The 23,847-nt window shown below is 32.7% G+C and overlaps 1 protein-coding gene across 2 annotated transcripts in view; it reads left to right on the plus strand.

Moving 5' to 3' along the window:
* LOC129953346 (ecdysone-induced protein 75B, isoforms C/D) overlaps positions 1-23,847 on the plus strand; it is a 352,681-nt gene that overhangs the window by 16,749 nt on the left and 312,085 nt on the right. The window lies entirely within an intron of this gene.

The following is a 23,847-nucleotide window of genomic DNA, read 5'->3' on the forward strand; positions in this document are numbered from 1 at the left end:
GGCGCAACAGTCCGTTGTGAACCAGGGCCTAGTGACTTACAACTCTCAACCATTCCTGTGTGCGAGTACTGTTGTCAGGAATGGAAGGGACCTACAATTTTAGGCCGAATCCGAACGGCTAGTTTGAGAAAGCACTTTTTCGACCCATTACTAGTGTTAAAGTTCCTTAAAACCTTATGGAAACGAGTGACGTCTATCAACACAGTGGGAATCACAGCCTTGTAAAAGTGAAGGAATCTTTTGGAAATGCAATCATTATAAATTATTTATTGAATTCAAAAGATGCAACTAAAAAAAGTAAGAATGAAGTCTCAAATAATTGCAATCAAATGATTGGAGAAAAAATGATTGCAGTCTTCTCAAGGTGAAATGATTGGCGATTTTAAAATTTGAAGTCTCAATCTCTACATGATTTCAATCTTTTGTATTGAAATTAAAGCATGTTAACGTTACTAATGTTCCTGTTAAGTCCGTTGGGAACCCCTTAAGAGCAATAGGGCCTCTACTTCACCTACTCGCCATTGTGTACGGTTTCCGGAGATGTGACGCTGTGACGCTGATTCCGCCTAGACTCTCCTGCGCCATGTGCTTCTCAGTCTTCCAGCTCTTCTTCCACTGCCTTGCTTGGCCTGCAATTCAGTCGTTACCTCGTCAAAGGGTTGCCACTCACGCCGTTTTTAGAGTCTATAGGATACTGGCCTGAAGAACCTCATTTGATATACGGATTGGCCAGAAAATCCTTAGGATGTTAAGAAGACATCTATTCACGAAGGTTTGTAGCTTTCTTGCAATGGCTGAAGCAACCTTCCAAGTGGGTGCAGACCCATAAAGAAGCACAGATTCGACATTTGTGTGAAACAGTCGTAGCTTTGTTCTTAAGCTGATAAAGTTATTCCTCCAAATTTTCGAAAACATACCGAACGCCGCTTTTGCTTTGCCGATTCGGCATATGACGTCTTGTTCGGTTCCGCCTATGATGGAGACGATACTTTCAAGGTATTGAAAGCTCTCCACTTTTTCCACCAGTTGCGAGGAAACCTTTATTTGAGAGAATGGTCGGCTGCCGACGCACCCATTTGAAGGAGATCCATGATCCTATGAAAGGGTAAGCAAACATCGTTCGCGAGATCCAAGTGCTTTAAATAGGATGCCAAAGTCCATTGGATCCCTCCGCTACCTGACAAAGGTGCGTGTAGTATATCGCTTATAACCAAAAAAAACAATATTGGCGACAGAATACAGCCCTGCCTAACTCCGCTACGGATTTCAAAACCATCTGAAAACCTATCATCGTGCAGAACGTGACACTTGGATCCATCAAGTGTTGCTTTAATAATAGCAATTAGTTTTTCTGGGATGCCTCTCTTCCACAAAGCTAACCAGATATACTCCTTGTTAACGCTATGAAAGGCCTTCTCCAAGTCGTAGAACAGCAGGTGTAGTGGTGATCGATTTTCAAGGCACTGTTCAATAATGATCCGCAGGGTGTTGATATGATCAATGCAGGAGGATCTAGCTCGGAATCCTGATTGTTCGGCATCAAGTTTCAGTAACGAGTTAATTTAATTGTCCGTTATTTCGATTTCCATAGCGGGATGGAGTTCAGTTACGAAGAGTGCTAATCTGAGTAACCTATCCTGAAGAGTCAGAAAACTTCGCCCTTGCAATTTTAGCTATCTAATGTTTCAAATCATTGCCCGGGGTAAAGCAAGAACTTTAACATGGCAAGATAGGTCCATTGCTGGCTTCACCAAAGTTTAAGGCAATCACCAACTACCCGATCTTCCATGCCACAGGCACCCAATACACACTTACTTCAACAATTATCTTGAAGATACCGGTAGTATGGCTTTCGTAGCACTTCCTCCTTTTTTTTTTGGAGACTGTAAAATTATTGCACTTGATATTTCAAAAGGATTTGATGGATTTAGGGTCAAGTTTTCTTATCGAAAATGCTTGCCTTTGTTTAACCCATTAACGGATTCAAATCTGATATCCAGAATATCGGATCTGATGTACCACAGGTTTACGTTTTGTCTCCGATACTCGTTTTTAATTTATAAATGTTTCTGAATGTAACTTATAATGGACTAAATTGTTCCGCTAACGACAATACCCTCAGCTTTTTGTATTCGTTCTAGATTTACGCTCTTTTCGTTCGGAGGTGTGGAAGTTCAACAACACTGTATGAAAAGTTCATTATATTCTGATCTTGACAGCAAATTCAATAGCATCACCTTCATGCCAATGTTTGAAGTAAATTATCTACTTTTAAATTGCATTTACCAGTGTTTTAATTTTGTACAGTCAGTGAAGAACAGCGACTTCATGCTCATTTTGTTCAAAGCGTACTTGGAAAGTCACTATAAAAGTTTTGTCGCTATATTTGACATTTAATCGAGCTTTTTCCACACACAATTAATGTTCCCGTAAATATTGGAAATACTCAGAAAAGTCATTGATTTTTCTTTAAAACAATCTCCAAGATTTAAGTTATGTGTTATAGTAAATTCTAGGTGTTGGTAATCAGTCACTACCTTTATGTTTGCTTTTTGAGATCTTAAAACCATTCTCTTCGACTCTGAAGTATTTATTTTCAGGTTCCAAGTATCGCAATATTGTTTTAAATTGTTAATCTGGTACTAAAAAGTCTCTGTATTATCGGCTAGAATGACAAGATCATCTGTATATAAAAACACCTTTGTTAAGTACATCTCCAAAAATATGTCATTGATGAAGAGGAAAAAATCAAGGGACTAAAAATGCAACCCTGCGGAACTTCAGTTTCAGTTTTAAATTGATTTGACAATCTCATACCAATTTTTACTACCGAACTAGAATTTGATATTAGTTGTTCATATATTCTTATGAACTTTGTAGATAAGTCTATTTCTGTAAGTTTGAAAAGTAGTAAACTTCTGTTTATAGTGTCAAAGGCGGCTTTGAACTCTACAAAAAATGTATACAGATTCTTTTTGTATCAATAAAACGTCGTGGCAACACTCGTTAAAATAAAAACTTGTTCCATTGTAGAGAGACTTGTTCGGAACCAAGCTCAACCTAGGAAACAAGCCTTAGGCAGAGTAATTGAGTGAAAATTTTCCGCAGAGAGTTGTCAACAGAGATTTCCCTGTAGTTTTTCGATAGGTTAGGATCTCCCTTTTAAAGATCACAGAAATGTATGAAAATCTGAAGCAATTTGAAATCGTCTCATCGATAAACATCTTGTTAATTAATAGTAAAATTTGTTTTAGAAATTGTAGGCTGGCATTTTTGTAGAACTCGACCGGTATGCCATCTAAACCCGGAGCCTTATTATCCTATTATCCTTTATTTTTTTCAAAGTCACTATGAGCTCTAGCAATGATAATCGGGAATCTTACTTATCAATATAATATTAGCCGCGTTTTATTATCACCATGATCTGATCCGGATCTTGGATTTACATGCATTACAACAACAACACAAGATCCTGCTTTGTGTTTGGATCTCAATTTGAGATCCAAAATTTAATTCTTTTTTTCACAACAAGGAGCGCTCTATCATTGTGATTTCACATGTAAATGTTGGTATCATTGCAAACAAATTAAATAAAACCTGTATTGCCATATAAACATTTTAATTTGACTGAAATAAAATATTTTTTTAAATAAAAAGCGAGAAGCTTTATATTTATTTATTTGGTATATAATCCATGAAATAATTAGATATTTTAACAAACCTAATTAATTGGTGAAATTCAAATAATTAAGTCCAAAAAAATGTATATTTGACATAATTTATGGGTAATATTTTGCCCAAAAAAAAAAGAACAAAAAAAAATCATTGAGCAAAATGTTCTATGGGCAACCCTGCTTTAAATGTCAAAAAACATAAATAAAATCGAGAAAGCTGCAGCAGAAAAAAATGTTGAAAATACTTTTACATGGGAATTTTTTGAAATCATTCTTTTAATTGAAAATGGTTGTAAGAAAAACTTAGGTGACAAAAATTAGAACTCAGAACCGTCTGAACTATCTCAATGAAGAGAGTAGTTTTGAAATGACAGTGGTTTGTATGTAACACTTCCAAGAATTTTGAGAGAAAATCATACAAAATTCTTAAAAGTGTTACATACAACCCACCGTCATTTCAAAACTACTCTCTTCTTTGGGATGGTTCAAATGGTTCGGAGTTTTAATTTATGTCTGCTAACTGATTCCGTAAACTCTATTAAATTCAAAAAATTATTTCAAAAAATTTCCATCAAAAAATTGTTTTAACTTTTTTTTTGAGAATCAAAACATGTTGAAAATACTTTTACATGGGAATTTTTTGAAATCATTCTTTAAATTGAAAATGGTTGTAAGAAACACTTAGGTGACATAAATTAGAACTCAGAACCGTCTGAACCATCTCAATTAAGAGAGTAGTTTTGAAATGACGGTGGGTTGTATGTAACACTTTTAAGAATTTTGTATGATTTTCTCTCGAAATTCTTGGAAGTGTTACATACAAACCACTGTCATTTCAAAACTACTCTCTTTATTGAGATGGTTTAGACGGTTCTGAGTTCTAATTTATGTCACCTAAGTGTTTTTTAAAAGCATTTTTAATTTAAAGAATGATTTCAAAAAAATCCCATGTAAAAGTATTTTCAACATTTTTTGATTTTTGTGATTTGCACATTTTCAGAAGTTGTGGAGCTACTACTGGAACTTGAATCATCATCGATAAGATTCAATAGGGACAAAATTGAATTGTTTGATTCTTCGCTTTCATCACTTTCAAATAAAAACTGCAAATTATAAAAGTTTTTAAAAGAGAAAAAAAATAAAATTAAAATGAATACTTCGATCAACCACAGCAGCTTCCATTTTGGGTATTTGTTTATATTTTTTTTGCTTCGAAATGTCACTTTTGAAAAAACGAATTTGACACTGCTACCAAACTTTAAATAATAAAAAATATGATGATCCAATGCTGTTTTATTATCATGATCTGATCCGGATCAGATCACGGTGATAATAAAACGTGGCTATTATGTTCATTTAAAAAGTTTCTGCGGTGAAAAGTGTCTTGCAGTAAGTAGCCATTGTATCGACACCAATAGCAGGGACCGTTGACTTATTATTTCGGCCAGCTAGAATGCGTACATTTGACCAAAATAATCTAGAATCGTTACAATGTATGAGGTTCAACGCCATGTTTTTTAGATATTGTTGTTTTTCGAGGCTACGCAATCTTCTGTTCGAATTATTTGCTTGAAGATATAGGGACTTAGAGGCCGAATTATTGTTTTTTCTAAAGATTTTAAGTAACGCGAAAGATTTATTTCTACTTTGCCTACATTTTTCGTCATACCAACAAGATTTATAGTTATTTGCTCAATTCTGAGAACTCATGACAGCTAATATTCTGATGGTTTCAAAAATTAAATCCGTTGAGCTATATATTGTGTTTGAAACCAGACTTGAAGGATTGCTTGGGTGTTGAAGTAGATTTCTTCTATGGATATCGTATTTTGTATCAATCCAACGAAGCTTTTTGTATACGTTTCCAATTTGTTGTCGGAAATCGCATACAGGGGTCCTAAATTTGCAAGATACACATATAGGAAGATGCGATGAAAAATTTTAAAGTGGAAATATCAGATCTAGAGTTTTGAAAATACTAAAATACTTATTTTATTTCAATATGCGCATAAAATTGAAAAGAAAATCATTAATTATACTGTTTATTTATTTTTATATCTCATAAAATAATAACATTTGTTAGTGTATTTCTTTTATGTAACAAAAGACATAAGTAATTAAATGCAGGTGACACATTTTTCATTCATTTGCGTTGCTTTGTTTCTTTCAATACTTCGTTTAACTATCTTAAGATAAAAATTGTAAACGTATGTTTATTTCTTTATTTAATGTTTTCCGTTTGTACCTTTTAACCTACTAAAACAATCTCTCAGATACATTTTTTATACATAGATACAAATTATTTATTTTTTATTAATTAAGAATCGCACAAAGGGGAAAGGAAGCAACAGTCAGACGCGGTAGAGAATAAAATCTATAACAAAAAAGTCAAGGCCGTCTTGTTATGTCAATCAATTCAGATAGTTTATTTTGTTTGTATTATAATTATTACTGCGCCTACGGAATGGCTGTAAAATAATAATTTTTATTATTGTTAAATACATTCAGGTGTTTTTTTAATTTACTATGTAGAACATTCTTTTGTATTCAATTCATAGTCAAAGCTGGAGAAAATACTCTATAATGTACATTATACACCAAGATTTTTTCCATAAAACCTCATAAATACTATTTAAATAAAATAATACAACAATTCGTAGATACATATTTATCTTTCCGGGTTTACAAGCAAATGATACACTTAATTCAAGGTTACTGAAAGATACATACTGTGCATTTTTAAACAAAAAAGAAAACTTGGTATTAGTTGGAAATTATGAATCAATTACATTTGTTTTAATAATGGGGAACTATTTTTGTTATTAATTTCTGTAGATGAGAATATGTTTGAATACTGTTATTTAACAGGGTGTTAATGTTTTTAAATGAAAACTATTGTCTCACATTTGTTAACAACTCTTTAAAACTTGAAATGCTTGTTTAATACAAGAAATAGTTTTCATAATAAAGTTGACAAAAAAAAGGTCGATCAACAGTCCGTTAAGAACTAGGTCCTTGTGACTTACAACTCCCAACCATTTCTGTATGCGAGTAATGTTGTCAGTTGACGAAGTGTTAGAAAAAAACTTCAATTATGCTTTAAATTTTTTAAAACATTGGTATTACAGTTATTGCATGAAAACAGAATTTGTTTTTAAAGTGATTTATAATGAAAATCTCTACACGATAGTATACGAAGAACGTATCAAGTATTTTTAGCTGAAAAATGAATATCTATAAATTTTGTTCAGCGAAAAATTTTACATATGTTTTCATATTCCTGGAATAAATCGTTTTAGAACTTGAAAATACTGTTTTACATTTTAAAATACCTCTCAATTTGGTCCTAAATATAGATTTAATTTTAAGTTTAAAATTTTTATTTTTTAAAGAAACAAATTTAAAAATTTCTTACACATTGTTTTTAAAACAAATATAAACTTCTCTAGAGTTTTTAGTATATTAATAATTTAATGTTTTAATCTCGAAAGATTTTAATATTTTTATTATAAAGGGTGATTTTTTTGAGGTTAGGATTTTCATGCATTAGTATTTGACAGATCACGCGGGATTTCAGACATGGTGTCAAAGAGAAAGATGCTCAGTATGCTTTGACATTTCATCATGAATAGACTTACTAACGAGCAACGCTTGCAAATCATCGAATTTTATTACCAAAATCAGTGTTCGGTTCGAAATGTGTTTCGCGCTTTACGTCCGATTTATGGTCTACATAATCGACCAAGTGAGAAAACAATTAATGCGATTGTGACCAAGTTTCGCACTCAGTTTACTTTATTGGACATTAAACCAACCACACGAATGCGTACAGTGCGTACAGAAGAGAATATTGCGTCTGTTTCTGAGAGTGTTGCTGAAACACTCGACCGTGAAATGTCGATTCGTCGCCGTTCGCAGCAATTTGGTGTGTGTTATTCGACCACATGGAAGATTTTACGCAAAGATCTTGGTGTAAAACCGTATAAAATACAGCTCGTGCAAGAACTGAAGCCGAACGATCTGCCACAACGTCGAATTTTCAGTGAATGGGCCCTAGAAAAGTTGGCAGAAAATCCGCTTTTTTATCGAGAAATTTTGTTCAGCGATGAGGCTCATTTCTGGTTGAATGGCTACGTAAATAAGCAAAATTGCCGCATTTGGAGTGAAGAGCAACCAGAAGCCGTTCAAGAACTGCCCATGCATCCCGAAAAATGCACTGTTTGGTGTGGTTTGTACGCTGGTGGAATCATTGGACCGTATTTTTTCAAAGATGCTGTTGGACGCAACGTTACGGTGAATGGCGATAGCTATCGTTCAATGCTAACAAACTTTTTATTTCCAAAAATGGAAGAACTGAACTTGGTTGACATGTGGTTTCAACAAGATGGCGCTACATGCCACACAGCTCGCGATTATATGGCCTTTTTGAGGGAAAACTTCGGAGAACAATTCATCTCAAGGAATGGACCGGTAAGTTGGCCACCAAGATCATGCGATTTGACGCCTTTAGACTATTTTTTGTGGGGCTAGGTCAAGTCTAAAGTCTACACAAATAAGTCAGCAACTATTCCAGCTTTGGAAGACAACATTTCCGAAGAAATTCGGGCTATTCCGGCCGAAATGCTCGAAAAAGTTACCCAAAATTGGACTTTCCGAATGGACCACCTAAGACGCAGTCGCGGTCAACATTTAAAAGAAATTATCTTCAAAAAGTAAATGTCATGGACCAATCTAACGTTTTAAATAAAGAATCGATGAGATTTTGCAAATTTTATGCGTTTTTTTTTTTAAAGTTCTCAAGCTCTTAAAAAATCACCGTTTAGTTTTAGTTTATAGTTTTATTAATTAATAAATAGCAACTCTAACTTAAAGTTATTTTCTAAATTTATATCACTGTCACTGTTTGAATGGTTAAAGATGTACTCTTTTAATAGCATGGAAATAGTACATCATGGTCGGGCAAGAAAACCTTCTGTATTTTTAAACGTTTATATTTAAGGGTTTTTATAGATAAAATGGTATTCTGGATACAGTTATATAGAGGTGTACGTGCCGTAGAGAAATATATCCCTAATGGTGGTTCTACGAGCATTTTGCATTCGATTCCATATTGGATGACATGATCCTGTTCCGGATAGAAAAACAATTTAAGATTGGTTATCAAACTTTAGAGCAACGGATTCTGCGCTAAAGAGAAAATCGTCTGGCTGACCTATAACCGCATCAATGCCGGATAATGTGGCACGTGTAAGTGCGTCTATGCAGCAATCTCCAAGGCGTTCAGCACTTAAACATGCAGTTAGCCTTGGATTGTCTGATAGGAGTGTAAAACGAATTTTGCCAACACACCTCTCCATATGCATCCCTACAAAATGATAATCGCACAAGAATTAAGTGAGAGAGTTTTTGAAGCTCGCAGAGCTGTTTAGAAAGACATTCTTCAAAACATTCCCGTTGGTGCTGTTTTAATTTTGTCTTACGAGGCCCATTTCCATTTATCGGGTACTGTAAATAACCAAAATTTCCGATACGTGGCAACAGAAACAATCAAGAAATTCATCAACGACCACTTAACAGCCCTTATGTGAGAGTTTGGTGTGCTGTTGCTGAATTTGCTGTGTTAGGTCCGTATTTTTTCAAAAAAAATGGGCAAAAAGTGAAAGTTAATGCGGATCGCTACTGTCACATGATTGGGGCCTTCTTTAAATCCTTTTACTAGGAACCACAAAGAAGTCTGGTTCCGACAAGATGGAACCAAAGCCATTTTGAGAGAGATGTTTCCAGGGCATCTTCTTTCTTTACAAGGAGACATTACCTGGCCACCAAGGTCCCTCGATCTAGTACCTTGTGATTTTTTTCTTTGGGGACATTTAAAGGCCCAAGTCTACACTCATCGCCCAACATCTTTGAAAGCACTTAAGGAAGCAATCACTCAGGAAGTGGCAGGCATTACACCACAAATGACTCGACAAACAATGGAAAAATTGTGGGAAAGGCTTCGTAAATGTATTAATAATAGGTGACAATATTTAATGGATATAATGTTTAAAACTAAGTAATTATTTTATTCAATGTAAAATGGCATAGTATTTAATTTAAAAAATTCAATAAAATTTGTCTGTTAAATTGTTTATTTATTTGTCATTGCCTTTTAAAATACGGGTGATCTTTTTGCCGGACCCTATATTTAACTGGTTTGCAAAGATTCAAACTTTGGATTGCCTAGTAAGTTGTTAAAGATTTATAAAATTGCTAACTAACCGCTAACCGCTAACCTTTTACATCGGTAGTTCAACATTTTAAATTTTGTCTTGGGACTTTTCTGTCTTTATCTTCTTGATTCTGTTTTAAAATTTACAATTTTTAGTAATATTTTGTTTATATTGTGCGTGTACTTAAGGGGTTATGACTACCCTTATAATGATTAAACACAGTGCGAGAAATTAGGAAAGGAGGATGGGATTAGAAAGGAGAAACCGATGCAAAATGGTTATGATTGTTTGCACATTGTAATGAGTGGGAAATATTGAGCCTGGTGAAAAATTCGTGTAGTGCGGCTAAAGAACTATTCTCTGTACTTAACAGTACGTTCGAAATTGGGCTCGAGAGTAAAATGATGGGCATTCCTAGCAGAACGGGTTTTACGGTTGAATTATTTTAGAAGAGAAATGCAACTGTCTATTTCACTAGAGCATTGTTTATAAAAAGTAGTACCCGTAGCGTGATGGTTAGTGCGTTAGACTGTCATGGAAGGGGCCTTGGGTTCAATCCCTGCTTGTGCCACCTAACTTTTTTCACGGGTACTGTCTCTTGCGAAGAATTGACAAGAGTAATTCTTGTCATGAAAAAGTTCTTTCTCAAATTAGCCGTTCGGATTCGGCATATAAATTGTAGGCCCCTTCCATCACTGACAACATTACTGGCACAAAGGAATGGTTGAGAGTTGTAAATCACTAGGCCCTGGTTCTTCATGAACTGTTGCGTCACAAAATTTATTTGAATTGTATATTAAAATATCGATAAAACAATGTCAGGAATGATACCTTACGGCGTTGTTCAAGAGAAGCAAATGTCCCGATAAGAGAACAATCTCCTATTATTTTTAGAGGTCTTTTTTCGATTCTAGCCCAAATGCGAGAATTATGCTCGAATTTTGGAGGAATGAAAGCTTTGCAAATTATATCCAGATGAGTAGGGGTGAAAAACTTGCATTGTCTGAGAAAACTTAAACACTCAGCAGCATTTTTGGGAAGCATTAAATTCTACATGCTTCCCCATTGGACAACGCTGTCAAGATCAGAATTCAATGAGCTTACCGCTGCCGTTGGTAGTCCATTTCCAAAAAACAAGGATGAGAATCTAAAAACGAATATGGAAAGCTGAGGGTATTGTCATCAGCGAAACAATTATCATTTATAAAAATAAGAAAGAGCGTCGGAGACAGAACGGAGCCCTGTGGCATACTAGCGTTTATTTTGTGGATATTAGATTTGAATCCGTCCAATAATACTTGAATTGAACGGCCCAAAAGGTAATTTCTAACCCAACAAATACGAAATCCGTCAATACCAAAAGTACGCATTTTTGATAAGAGAGCTTGATGCTAAACTCTATTTTTGTATGTCTGTGAAGTTAAAATTGTCATTTCTGAATTTCGAAAAAATGGTGAACAGCAGATACTTGATACAGGTAACTTTGTATTCAAACTGTTCTGTAATCTGTTAGTTGTTTATAAACAACCGCAATAAATTGTTGCTTGGTTCACTATAACTATAGCTTGCTGTATTTTGTAAACTTATTAATTGAGAAAGCATAAATATACTGTAGAGCTTATTTGAATTCAATAAATAAGTACTGAAAATGAAAACTTGATTGTATTACGTCCATTAGGCAAGAATTGAAAGAAATCAAAAAACAATTTTCAAAAAATTGATTTGTTTTTCAAAATGATATATTTATTTTAATGAGAAAGGATTGCATCGAGATTAATAAAAGCCTTTTGAACCTTTTGAACCTTTTGAACCTCTTGAAGTTTCTTGTTTCAGTTGAAATTCTTTTGAAAATTCTTTTATTAATTTTGCAGGAAGTAGCATGAGAATTTGTTTTTATTGAACTTTAGGGAATATCAATATTAAGCTATTTACAATCCTCCGAAGTACTAGTTTATGCTGAGTAGATTTCAATACGTAACGGTTATATGATTTTGAGTAAACTTTTTTCACCTGAACGTGTTTGAAATTACACAGCTTTATTGAGTAAACCTTTTCTTTCATTAAAACAATCAAAGTATGATCAAACAAAAGGCTGGGATGTGACCCACACTGTTCGAATCTGTTCCCGCCTACCGATTTTTCTAAAAGCTTACCAAAATATTACTGATATCATTTTGTGAAGATACAAAATTTAATATCTTTCTTTATTTTTTATAATACTTTACTCGAAAACCATTTCTTACCAGATTCTTATAGTTTCTTGTGGGTTTTTGAGTGTTGTAAAAAAAGTTGTCGATTAGATTTTTCTAAAACATATATTTTGCATATGAAAGAAATAAGTTTTGTTTTTGTTCCCGAGATTGTTATTTATTTAAAATTATGCTAGTTTGGTATCACTTCACATTATATGATACAGTACAGAGTCGATAGTACAGTGCATATAATTTGATGTTTTGGAGATTATTTCATAAAAATCTTATTCATGACTACATACTTTGTTTAATATTTCGGCCGGTATCTCACTAATAAAAGCTTCAATGTTGTTTATCAAGGCTTCAATTGAAACGGGCTTATCTGTATAGGCATGAACTTAAAAATAGCCTCATACAAAATAGTCTAAAAGCGTTAAATCGCACGATCTAGGTGGCCAGTTGACCGGTTCCGAACGTGAAATAAAATCTTTACAGAACTCGCCTCTCAACAAGTCCATTGTTGCACGTCCTGTGTGGCATGTGGCACCGTCTTGTTGAAATCACATATCATCCAAGTCAAGCTGTTGAATTTTGGGCAAAAAAAGTTGAATATCACCTCACGGTATCACTCACCATTCACAGTTACGTTACGATTCGCATCATCTTTGAAGAAGTACGGTCCAATGATGCCACCAGCCCTTAAACCTCACCGAACTGTTACTTTTTCTGGATGCATTGGTAGCTCTTGCAATGCTTCTGGCGTAAATTCACTCCAAAATAGACAGTTCTGCTTATTAACGTGCCCATTGAACGAAAAATGAGATTAAATTTAAACTGACCATAAAATGGAAGAAGCACGCGATGAACTTTCTTAACAGCGCACGCTTTTTGATACTAAAATTGCATAACTTGAAAGCGTTGTTCGTTTGTAAGACGGTTCACGGTTAAATTATAGACCAAACTGAAGATGTTTGAAAGTGAAACAAAACACGAAACGTGCGTCAGCTGTTTAATCCAGTGTTGCCAAAAAAATAAAAGTTAAAAAATCACCCTTTATAAAATTTAACTAAAGCCACTGGGATTATTGGTTTGTGAAATATTTTGGGTCAGTCATTTATTTAAGAATCTTTTTTTAGATTATATGGACCTTAAAACGTCGAAAAATGTCAAATTTTTAATTCGACGAATCAGACTGATTACATTAACTTTCTATATGGAGTTTAAAATTGAAACAAGTTTTAAACATCAAGTTTTGTATCCAACTCATAATAATCTTTAAAAAATTAAAGAAAATCGTTTATTAGCTTCTTTCAATTATTTCAATATGTTGGAAATTCTTCTAAGATTTAAATTTTACTAGAAATTAATTTTAGAGGATTTCAATTTTACAGCGCATTTGGTATTTTTTTCTTCATTTCTAAAAAAAAACTTTTATAAAAACATTGCTCTATAACGAAAACGGATGATAGATTTGAGAAAACTTCATGAATAACGTAAACAAAAATGTTTACTTGAATAAAGACCGTTGAAAAAAAGCACCCTGTAAACGAATAATAGAAAACACAGATTCCAACAAAAGTGAAGGAAAAAAAAGCTAAACATTTAAACTTGTTTGACAACAAACTATAATTAATAAAAAACAGTAAGATTTATTTTTGTATTTTTTCTTTTAAACAATGTAACTGCAATCCGCACCTCAAGTCAGAGTCAGAGCCATATTCAGAGTCAGATGATATTTCTGTTATAGTAAAATCGAAAATCTACAATAAAACAGGTACCTACTCACCTACCAAGAGTATCTACTGCTATACAAATACTTAGATACATGTATGTAGATACGAGTATCTTTATCTTTATTTGTGATATAGATATGTCGATATTTTGTTTTATTTATTTATATCTACACATGAAGATATATTATATCGCATTATATAAAAAAAAAAACGATATAAAAATGTATCTCATGATTGAAGGTTGATTTGTACGTAATATAGAACAGTGGAACACTTCCTGTATCCACAAGTTCTCTTTTGAGATACTTTTTCATGGAACTTTTTGTTGTTGTTTATATATACATATACATGTGTGTTGTTTTGTGTGTATTGATATATGTGATGTATATATATGACTTCGTCATTTATTATTATATTATTGTCCAAGGTTAAGATAACGGTAGGCGTGCTATTCTATTCATGTGCTTTGGTACTGCTGCTGCTGCTGCTCTAGCGCTCTAGGCTCTCGGCTTTCGGCTCTTGGGTCTTGCCTCTCCTACACTGACAATACTGAGACTGAATGTCAAATGCTATAGAACTAAGTATTTAGAGATCGCAATCGCATGCATAGAATTTTTTGTATAGAATTATTATTATTGCCTTCCGTATATAATTGTCGCACACTGCCATACCGACTGACGGACTAACTTGACGGTGTATAATTTGTATGGCAGTGAGTTGAATGCAGCTGCTGTCTCCATGTTGGTTGAATGATAGTGAGTTCGCCTAAGAGAGAGTGAGAAGAGTGATTAATGGAAATGTGATATTTTGTTGTTCTCGACTTGGGATTGTTGAAATGATAATGTTTTGAGTTAATTGTTGAGGTTGGATCTGTACTTTGTTAATGAATTTAAATATAAAACAAAAATAAATGAGTACCAAGTTATTGAGTAATTTAATACTTCTGTAATTATGAAAAAACGGGTTTAAACTGTACGATGCACGAACACGACGAATACTGGATAGTAATTATAATATTATGGAAGTCACCTCAAGTTTGCGTTGACCTTTGAAATGATATGAAGGTACCGTTGGGTACCTGCCTTTAGTTGATGATAGTTTTATGTTTTTTTTTCTTAGTAAAATTATTGTTTATCCGCAAAAAGCTGTTTTACAAGTGGGTAATGGAGATTTTCATGGAATTTTATGTTCTAAAGTGTTGATTATAGGTACAACAACGGATCTTTCATGTAGGTTATATACGCATTATGGCTTCGGACGGTATTTTAGATATTGGAGTAGATTTTACAGTTTTTTTGGAGAATTTAATATGCACGCCTTAGGGTGTTATAGAAAAAAGGTGATAGCCTATAATTATAATACATTGAATATGTTTGCCAAGTCATTAAACAATGTTTTAACATTTTTAATAATAATTTGCTTAACCAGCTCATTTTTTTCGAATGTGTGGCTAAAAAAACTTTTCCATGAATTATTATGTGTAAAATCAATCAAAAATGTAGACAGAGATGTTATCTTTATACAACTTCCCATCGAAGGTTATAGCTATTGAACTAAGCGAATTGTCGTTATTTATATTCATTTCCCAGATTCTCTTGATCGTAAGAGAATTTTAAGTGTATTTAATTCAAATCCCAAAAGTTTTTTTCGAAAAGTTCAGAATGTTACGTTCGCAAAACACAGCGCTTTCTCCTATGTGTCGTAAATGGTCACACAATGTGCTATTCGTCAGTGGAAATTGCTTCGAAGAAACTGATCAGCTTCAATACTCGCTTCGTGTATGATCACTTATTACTGTCAAAAATGTATTTTTTGGCGTTTCAGGATCTTGCTGTGATCTAAAAAACTTACATTTGTCCAAAACTTGAGTGTTACTCAGTTATTTAGAGATTTGAATATCGATAAACACAGAATCAAAAATTGAAGATCTTTAAAATTAAATAGTGTAACCTACTAGAAATTTCTACTAAAATGTTATTAATTTTAATTTTCCCCAGTAAACACATTCGAAATTCATCTTTTTACGCCTAGGTCAATTTATTACGTACTGTCAAGTCCAGCACTGTGCAAAACATTTGCAACTATCACTGCCTTTTTTATGTGTCACCTTACTGATCACAATCTTAAAGCGCTGGTCAGGCAGATTCTACAAATGCACTACTTTTATTTATTTATTCATTGAATTCGTTAAACAAACTAACGTTAGAACTTAAGACTAATATTACATTTATTCTTAGATTAATAGATGAAAATGCTTCAAGCAATTTCCAAAAAAAAAAACTAAACTGAAGTGTTGAAAAAATTTAATTCAAAGGTTTTACTTTTAATATCATCGCTTACAGAATATACCAAAAAGTAATACTTGTTGTGAACTGAAATCAATTGGTTGAGGGCACTGTTCTTACCATAGCTCGATCTGCTTGATGTAGGACGTAGAGGAACTTGTCTTCTGATTCTTGAACGGCTATAAATAAAGTTTAATTGTTTCAAAATTGATGGTTATATGACTGACCCATTAATTTTATAATAAGGCATAGCTGAATGTACTCTCTGTGTTTAGAAAGCGATGGAAGATTTATAAGCGTAAGCCTATGATTGTAGGGTGGAAATTCGAGCCTATTGGACCATGCAAAGAAACGGAGGCAGGATCGCATGAATCGCGAAAACTATTTAGATCATCTTGTAGGAGTAAACAGTCGTCAAGTGAGTCGATGCGTTTGAACATTTTAATGTCATCAGCATAAGTTAAAACAGATGAGTGTTTTATAATAGAAGGTAAGCCGTTAACGTACAAAATAAATAATAACGGTCCTAAGTGGCTACCTTATGGTACGCCAGAGTTGGTATAAAAATATGATGACTGCTCATTCCCAAAAACTACGCTGTATGATCTATTATATAAGTACGATGAAACCTAACTAACAAAATTATCGTTAAAGCCTTGGGATTTAAGTCTGGAAGTTAACGTTTTATGGCACAATTTATCAAAGGCCTTACTGAAGTCTGTGAAGACACAGTCAACTTGTTTCCGTTTTTCAAACGAATCTAAACAAAATGAACTGAAATGAAAGAGGTTAGTAACTGTTGCCTTATTTTGAACAAAACCTTGTTGACTGTCACAAATTATAGGCTTACAATTAACCGATATGACTTTACAAATAATGGACTCAAACAACTTACGGATGACGGACAGTTTTCCAACGGGACGATAATTTTGTATTTCATTTTTACTACCCTTTTAATGTATCGATCGGTGTTATGAACGAAGTTTTCCAAATTTCAGGAAAAATTGAAGATTTAAGCGATTCATTTAAATGAATATGAGGATAGGATAAATAGAATGCGTATTTTTTTTAAATATAAAAAGGTACACCGTCTGGACCAGAACTATAACAAACGTCAAGTTCTGAAGCTTTACGAACGATTTCATCTTCAGAGATAGAAAGACTTATTGAGTTCAAATGAGGAAAATTTTGTGAGAGGGCAGATAACTCAGGCGTTTGACAGGAGTTCGCTTCTTTGAAAGCATCTTTGAAAAAATTTGCAAACATATTTGAAATTTTTTCAGAGTCATGGCTAAGTTCGTTGTTGAAAGACATGCAGTAACATAGCTCCAAAAGCTTTTTGGGTTGTTTTTTATGACGGTTTCAGTTTTTAAAATAAAGACATTATAGAATATCTGAATAGTCAATAAACATATTTCTTAGCTGATTGTATATTACCAAGTCAATCATCCCCAGATCGACAAGTAGGGGGCATAATAAAGTCTGAAGACTGTGTAGACATCTTTTGTAACACCATGCTGCCTTATAACCATTGGGACATGGACGTTCCAACACGACAATGATCCCAAACATAAGTCGAAGTTGGCCACAAAGTGCATTACAGAAAAAAAGATTGATGCCTTACCATGGCCAGCCCCTTCCCCAGACCTTAACCCAATAGAGAACCTGTAGAAAATTGTTAAGAAAAGAATTGGGAGTACAAAACTTACCTATTCCCTTAAATTCTGAGGCAGTGGAATTACATTCAAAAAACGGTTATTAATAACCTTATAGCTTCGATGCCCAGAAGATATACAGCCGTTATAAAAAATAAAAGATATGCAATTAAATATTAACATTTCCTTGCCTTGAAGTAAGAAAATGGTTTGAAATTTGGTTGTGCACAGCAATTTTACCAACTATTAAAGTATTTAGTTATTTATTTTTTGTTTAAGTAAAGAGTGTTAATTTTTTTCCAACATTTAAAACGTAATATCAAAAAGTTTAGACAATTCAAGAAATAATTATGCTGTTTGATTTTCTAAACAATTTTTTTTTTAATGAAAAATGTTGGAGTTTCTAGATGCGAATGTTTTGCACAGTACTGTACTATATAGAGATTGTTTTTTTCAACCGCACAAGAACACTATGAAATGCATTACCCAAAAAAAAGTTGTTCGCTTCTGTCCAAAGTAAGACGACTTAGAAAGGTTAAATGCATACGAATTAAGATCTCCACCAAAAATTCAGCTCTGTGAAAATTCATTTCACCAACATTGAGCTTTGCCAGAATTCTTTCGAGATAAGTAAATTTTCTTATCTATTTTTTCTGCTTTACACAATTCCAAATATAAACCTTGCAAAAACAAAACCGGCCTGAAAACGCTGCCTTGAGGCAAAACGATATAAATTGTGTATTCAAAAAGGTCTAAAGAATATCACCTGGTTTGTACTGCAGATTTTACGTACTTAAAAATCAATCTTTAAAACATCTTAAAGCAAATCAAACGAAAATTCTGATAATCGATACAAGTTTTAAATTTACGAGTATAGTTCGGTTGAAGTTTTTATTTCTATTGCTTCAAGTAATGTTGAATATTTTTTCGTAAGCTTTTGGCGTGATTATTAAGGAAAAAATTGTTTCTTTAAGACGTAAATTCTGTTAGTGGTTAATTACTTATATGTACATAATCATTTCTGAGATAAATCGGAGCCTATCAAGGGCCTTATTTATGCTGCACCTACTTACCTTTACTAAATTTAAGCACATTTGCAAACTTCTCTGCAGGATTGAAAATTCAGATAAAAACAACAGTAACCATAACGCATATTCACACGGACCGATTTTTAATTTAAACCCATTGTTGATCAATCCTAAATCAATCTTCGAACTTTTTAATACGAATCATAAAAAGCTACAATCGATGGGAAGCCAAAAAGACTGACTCAGAATTTAAATCAAAACCTTATTTTTGATAAATTTGACACAGAACATTTGCCTTTCTAAAAAAATAAAATCAGCAAATTCCATTGGAATTCATTAAGTGTGACATAATCTTCAAAAAAATCGACTTATTGAAGGTCGGAACAAAAATTTCATTTAAAATGAAAACACCATGAGTTGGACATTTTCATTCTTCTCAGAATTTGACATACTTCTAAGTAGTTATTCAAAACAGTATTCAAATTTCGAATTATGTATGATGACAGTCATCAACATCATCATCACTTTAAAAAGTAGCACGATTATTGTGAGCTCACATCACTAAAGGTATCCACTATAAGTAGAGTACCAGTTTTATAGTACAATGTCATCACTTGTCAACTATACTCTGTTAAAGTGAGAGTAGTATCTTTTTGCAACTGTTGAATGTTTATATACATAAATAAACATAACTCGTATCGTCTAACGTAAAATATAAAAAAACAACAAATACAACAAGTAAAAAAGAAGAAAATAAAAATTACTAACCATTCAGTGTTTACTTTCATCTTTAGTTGCAAAACTTGTAATCATACACGGAATTTATACACTTTTTCTCGTTAATAGAGATACAAAGATACATTTACGAGTATAAAATTATACATATAACGGTATACATGTTGTACAAAAACGAATGAAACAACAAAGAGAAAAGATTGAATTTCTCATCGTACAAATAAACACTACAACAATAACAACATCGAGCTGAATGAAAAACGTTTAAAACGACCTTCAAAACGAAAAATTGAATAATTTTGACATTGATCTTGATTTTGACATTTCAGCTTTAATTTAAAAAAAATGTTCTTCTTTTTAGATACATTTGTATGTACATGTGTCAATTTTCACAGGGTGACATCGTTTTATATTATGATGACGATTATTTGTTGAACAAAAATTATTTGTTTTAAGATAAGAAAATTATGGGGAAACTTAGCTTAGGTACATAAGGAAAAGTTAACAAAAGATTTTATTTATTTTATAAGATGTTTATATGTTTTCATAATAACAATTGTCGTCTTGAGAAAACAAGTGAAAAATATAAAAAAATAATCTATCAAGGTTATTGAATCTTGCGTCGCACACAATCGCATAATAATAAATCCCCCGCTCATACGTTTATTAAATGCTATAACAATAAAAAGTATACATAAATTAGAAATACTGTTAAGTGGCTAAATAGGTCGGATAAACGTGTTTAAAAATATGGAGTGGGCGTATTTTTTATTTTTTAACTTCCCATCGAATTTAAAAATATTAACAAAAGTTGGTAAAAATTGATTTTTGACTCAAATATCTTTTTAAAAATTTGAGGTATTGGCTTTGAACTAGTTTTATTCTATAAGAAATATTTTTGTCAAGTTTAGGAAAAATTTTGAAAATAATCGAATGAACAGTTTTTTTTTACAACAAAGAGAAACCTAAAAACTCATTACTAAAAGTTGGTAAAATTGATTTTCGACTCAAATATCTTTTCAAACATTTCAGATATTTACTTTAAACTAATTTTATCTTTTGAAAAATATTGTTATTAACATTCTGTTAAATTTTGAGAAAAATCGAACTGGCAGTTTTCCTTCAAGAACTAAAAAAACCATTGGTAAACATTTATTTTCGACTCAAATATCATTTCAAAAATTTAAAATATTGGCTTCAAACTTAGTTTATAATTTTCACAAAACACTGAAGAGGTTATAACTACCTTTAACATGTTTAAAATTTGAACACAGTGAAACAAATAGAAAAATAGGTAGGAAGTTAAAAGGTCTTAAAGATCTGAATATCAAAATGAAAGCGAAACAGAGTTAGGTAAAGCACATTCTTGATGTGTGGTAAAAAAAAGAATCTCTATACTTTACAGTACGTTTAAAATTGGCTCAATTAAAAAATGAAATGATAAGTATTACTGGAATTGAAGGTTTGACGGCTGACTTGTTTGGGGTTGGGGGGGAGGTGTTTGAATGGAATTGGCGTATTTGGCAATCTTTGTAGAAATGTCGGTAAAGTAAATATTTCCTTACATATTCGTGAAACATATGAATATCTCACGGACAAGTAAGGATATCGACTTAAAATCAATTTTATTTACACATGTTGTTATTGCAGCATTATAAACTGTTGATAAAAAATTAAATTTGATCAAACTTATTTTTTTATTATGATAAATCAAACATTTGAAAAAGACCATTTTTGCCAAAAAAAACTTGAAAATAATTTTGTAAAAAAAAGAGTGTAAAATATTCAAACATTTTGCAAAGAAACACAACAAGATTCTACAAATATTAACACGAATATTTTTTAAAAATGTTGAAATTTCCCTACGTTTCAGAGTCCCTAGAATCTTAATCATAGTTTTTTTTTTGAGAGAAGTCTGGGTGTTGGTCTAATCTCAAGAACCAGATGAGCTATCGAATTTAAACACATTTTTTGAACGATTATAACGTCAAAATGTGTACAAAAAAAACACTTCCAAAAATATTGAGTATGTAGTTTTTTTATGTTGGTAAATTAAATAAACTGCACCACTGGGTCACAAGAACTTCCTTCTTTATTCAAAGAATCTGTTTACAAATAGAACTTATATTTAAAAATGTACCTATTATAAGTTACCATTTAATTAATCAAAAAACATTTCATTTGTAAATTAAGTTCTTAGAGCTTATGTTTTACATTTGGTTTTCGTAAAAAAATGACGATATGTTTTCGAGATATCGAATTTTGAAAAATATATTTAACATTTTTTTTGAAATTCAAAAAAGAAAGAACAGTGTAAGAGCTTATGCAGAATTGTACGCCCAGTTCTGAAAGAATGCAAAAATATTTTGATTTTATTGAAAGAAGCAAAGTTAAGAAAAAAAATTAGCTAAAATTTAATAAAAATCTATCGATTTGTTTTTAAGAAAATTCGAAATTTCGATTTTTACCAAAAAAATTTTTAGGGTAGTACTTTTATTTATAGTCTTAAAAAAATGAAAAAATCACCTACAGATAAAAGATAAACAATTTAACGAGTAATATTTAAACATACGAAAATTCAAACTAACAAAAACGTATCGGAAAAATGGTCAGTATATCAGTTGATTAATAAACGCATTTTAACAGGTTTAACAATTTAGCAAGAAGGTGTTAGTCAGTGTATTGATTCTTTTAAAAATCAATTCAACATGATATTGTGAAAGGTTAAGAATCATTTTTAGATGCTTGCAAATTTATGATACTTGCAGTTTTTTAAGACGACTTTTTGCATATTTATCCCAAAGATTCCGATCATTTGGAATTTCATCTAAATGGGTATAGCTAAGTGCCATTATTCTTTTTCCACCATGGATTAGCCGTATTTATAAGAAATGATGTTACGTACCAACTTCAGCCACAATATGGTTTGTGCTTTAACACAAACTTTTACTTCATGTATTTAAACTTTACGGTACATAAGCACATCATCCACGCATGTTTTTTATATCGAAGTCCAAATCTGGACAGAAATTCAACTTTTAACGAACTTGATGCTCTGTCCGACTCAATTCACAGTATTGTTTCCCATGTACACAATTCTTCTTGGTTTCGTTATTCTGGCCAGTCAACACCGGAAGGAAGGTCTTTGCTGAGTTAAATCAATTAACTCAGCTTGTCGATTAGCCAACTCGAATCCCTGACTTTGCATGTCAATCCACCAACACCCTAGACTTGTTTCTTACTTCTGATCCTAATAAATACACGATCAGTTTATTACCGCCTCCAGGCACATTACACCATTGTATCGTATTTGCAAATTTCTCATGTGTAAAAAGCCCAGTTAAAGAAAACACTCCTATCAGAACCGTTTGGCAATACGAGAAAGAAAACTGGGACGGTCTCAATGAATTCTTCAGGAACTTTAACTCTATGCAGATATTGTTACAAAATTAATTCTTTGTTGAGAAATTTGAATGAGAAGCTGGAATAGGATGAAATTTATCAAACCTAAAGAGAACTCATGGTTTGATTCGAGCTGTAAGGAGATAATTAGGATCAGAGATGTAAGTTTCCGGATTTATAATATCTTGAAGAAGGGAAGCTTTTTAATAACTGGCCGTATGGCTCTCGTAGCAATAGGTCCACTATTGATCTCATGGTTTATTTCACCGAGCAGTGGAACAGATCTTTCCATCGTTTTGGATAAAGTAAGATTATTGCACTTGATATTTTAAAGGCATTTGATAGAGTTTGGCATCAAGCTCTCTTATTGATGAATCCCTTCTTCGTTGGGTTAGAAATTTCTGTCGAATAAGCCAGTTGCATACCCCCCCCCTCAAACAATTCAGCGGGTAGTACTAGTATACCCGCTGAATTGTTAGAGGGAATGCCATCAGTTTAACCTTGAGCTCAATTTCGGACGTACTGTCAAGATTCTTTTCTTACCCGCACATCAAAAATGTGGAATGTTTTACCCACCTCTGTTGTTCCCTTTCATTTAGAAATTTAATACTTTAAGATCAATGTGCATCGGTATCTCCTCTTTAATCCTTCCTTATTTTCCTAAAGCTCGCACTGTGTTTAAACCTTAAACATGTTAGGGGTATTAATAACCCCTTGAGTGCCCGTTTATTATTAAAAAAAAAAAACAGCTCTCTCCGTCTCTCTTCCTCATATTCATAAACGATCTCTTGTCTGCCACTTCTAATCCACTAAATTGTTTCGCTGATGACAGTACCCTCAGGTTTTCATATTCGTTTCTTGATTCACATCCTTGTTCTTTGGATGTGGAACTTCACCGGCAGCGTATGATAAGATCATTAAGTTCTAATCT

Source organism: Eupeodes corollae, chromosome 1, assembly GCF_945859685.1.
Source record: "Eupeodes corollae chromosome 1, idEupCoro1.1, whole genome shotgun sequence".
NCBI classification, from domain to species: Eukaryota; Metazoa; Arthropoda; class Insecta; order Diptera; family Syrphidae; genus Eupeodes; species Eupeodes corollae.